We start from the raw sequence: 2,590 nt of genomic DNA, 5'->3' as shown, positions 1-2,590 counted from the left end.
GAGATCCTTTGAGAACAGTCCCTTTTGCCTCTTGATTTGGCCTCCAGAGAGCGGACTTCAACTAGAATGCCATTGGGGGTGTCTAAGAAACAAAAGGCCTCTCTTTCAAGAAAATTATCCTATTTGCAAAACAAAATGAAGCAAAACAAAACCCCACAGAGTATGATTTATTTCCCCTATAAGAGCGTGATAGAACATTCACAATTCTCTGGAAACCTCACTGCAGTATTTGAAAATAAAATAGCTAATTGGATTATTTCCTAATTAAAAACACACTCAACATAAAATAGCAAATGAAATTAAGTGTGGGGCAAATGTGTTTTAGGAGACTGGGATGATGAGGCACAAGTAAGAGGACACCACCAAGTGGGTCCTCTCCCAGGGGGCAAACAGGGGTCTCGCCACTCCACGGCAGAGCAGGCCTTCTGCCGTGGGTGTTAGGTGCACCCCGCAGGACCCCTAGACCTGTGCAGCTCACTGCTCACGTAGTCTGGTGTGAGCGTTTCTTTTAATAACAGAAGAGGTGGCAGGAGCCCAACACTTGGAAGCTCAACGGCACAAAAGGCACATGAGTGCTTCTTGAAGTTTCCCAGCAGCCAACAGAATAAAGGGAACAATTCAAAATGTGATTTGCAGTATTCATAAAATAATAAGAAAGCATTGTCTCTGACTGAAGAATTTTCTCCAGTTGACTGGCTACCCCTCTGCTGAAATTCTAATACACAGATAGATCACGAGGCAGCTACCTAACTGATCTTACCATTTCTGTCCTCTTAACGGCCAGTCTATGTTCAACTAGGACCCAGAACGACCCTGCCCACTGGGAGTCCCAGCCTCTGGGAGCCTCCCTAGGGCCCTGTCGCAGTCCCCACCCAGCCTAAGGAAGCTGAAGAAGCCTGAATGGCCTGCTCAGCCTGCCAGCAAGGAAGAGCCTGACCACAGCGAGTGTCAGCAAGATTACGGGGCCCTAAGAGATTTTATTTTGCTTTTTAAAATTTATTCTTAAGTTTGCCACTTAGAGTATAATTGTTGTAGTCACTTTGTTTTTGTTTGTTTTTCAGTGATATTCCCATTTATTTCACTTTCAATAATAAAATTTTTCTCTTACATGATTGAACATGTATTTTTCATTAAATTTAACAGTCACAATTGAAGAAACAGTGGCTTATCTTTCTGAGGAAGGGACCAAGCTGCTTAATCTTGAGCCTCAACAAATGTCGCTTCAACAAAATAAAATAAGAGCTTTTATTTTGATTATTCCTGCTAAGCAGCACTTCTGCTTCTCCGGCGGTTTCCACCTGCCGAGCGGTCAGCACAGCTGTTTGGGCGCACAGCCCTCACTCCGGAGGTCCCCCCCTTCCCGGTGCAGCGGCCGCGCAGCCTCCGTGCAGGCCCATCCACTGGGTCCTCTCTATCGAGGCTGGCCGAGAAGTCCTGCTCTAGCTGCCAGGGCTTCATTCTGCTGAATGTGGCCTTCCTGAAGTCTCATGGATATTCCTGTGTCATTTCTGAATATGTCTGTAAGCAATGTTCTGGACAGGTGATCTCTTCAGGTTTTACTTCTCTTGTTGTGACGTCTTCAATACAGTCCAAAAAGCAGATTTCTGTCAGATTATTGTAGGTCCCCAGGACCTCCCCAAACTGTTTATCTGATCAGATTCTGGGATGTGTGCAGCCCTGTTCTTTTGGTACGTTTGTGAGTCACCTTTTCTGGTGCGTGACTTTCTCAGCTCCTGAGAAGTAGCTCTCCAGCGTCTGCTTTCCAGCACGGCCTGCTTTCTCACCGGCTTCGGCGTCTGCATGCGGCAGGCGGCTGCGGCTACCGATGGGAATGCAGGCTGGCAGGCGGGCGTGCAGAGCGGCGAAGGCGGGCGCCTCGGCAGGCGGACGGCTGGGCTCCTGTAGCCACTTTGTAGAACAGTCTGTCAGTCTCTAGTGAACTGAAAGCTGCACAGATAGGAGTTCTGCATAGCCAGGAGCCTCACTCACGGACGGAGATGGGCAGAGACGATCACTGTTGTCACAGCGCTGCTTACAACAGCAAGAAAGTGGGACAAATCACCCAGAAGGCGTGGCTAAGCAACCTGGCTAAGCAACCGTGGCCCGTCCAGATGGTGAAACACCATTTAGCCATGAAATCAAGGTAATTAGCGTGGTGGGTGCCCCCTGCTAATGCAGCGGGTGTGGAGGGGTTTGCTACTTTAGTTCTTCTAGTGTTGATAGTTCTGAAAGGTAATTTTTAAGTAGAAAACTTGCAAAGTGTGTGAACAGCTTAGAGGGCAGGGTCATCAGCCGAGGGCAGGAAGGAGCAGGCGGCGGACAGAGAGGTGGGGTATGGGGATCGAGAAGTGGGGGATGCACCCCACCTGCAGCATCCCTTCCATCTGGCTCTTGCTGCTGTGGTTCATGTTTCATATTCTCAGGTCTTCTCTCTGTTCTTCCTTGATAGATTCCTGCCCTCCTGCCTTTAGTTTTTGCATAAATGTGATTCAGTTGGTCCCTCTGCTTGCAAACCTTAGAATAAGCACAGGATTTCCTAACATGTGGCAGGAGCCGCTCTGTCCTGCGCAGGCCAGCACCCCAAGCAGAC

The 2,590-nt window shown here is 48.6% G+C and overlaps 1 pseudogene; it reads right to left on the bottom strand.

Moving 5' to 3' along the window:
* Positions 1 to 1,411: 1,411 nt before the first annotated feature.
* Positions 1,412 to 1,802, bottom strand: LOC101578980 (annotated as a pseudogene).
* Between the last annotated feature and the right edge of the window lie 788 nt (positions 1,803 to 2,590).

This window comes from Octodon degus, unplaced genomic scaffold (genome assembly GCF_000260255.1).
Source record: "Octodon degus isolate 3935 unplaced genomic scaffold, OctDeg1.0 scaffold00148, whole genome shotgun sequence".
Taxonomy (NCBI): Eukaryota; Metazoa; Chordata; class Mammalia; order Rodentia; family Octodontidae; genus Octodon; species Octodon degus.
Note: the sequence above shows the minus strand (reverse complement) of the source record. Positions and strands in the feature narration are given on the sequence as shown.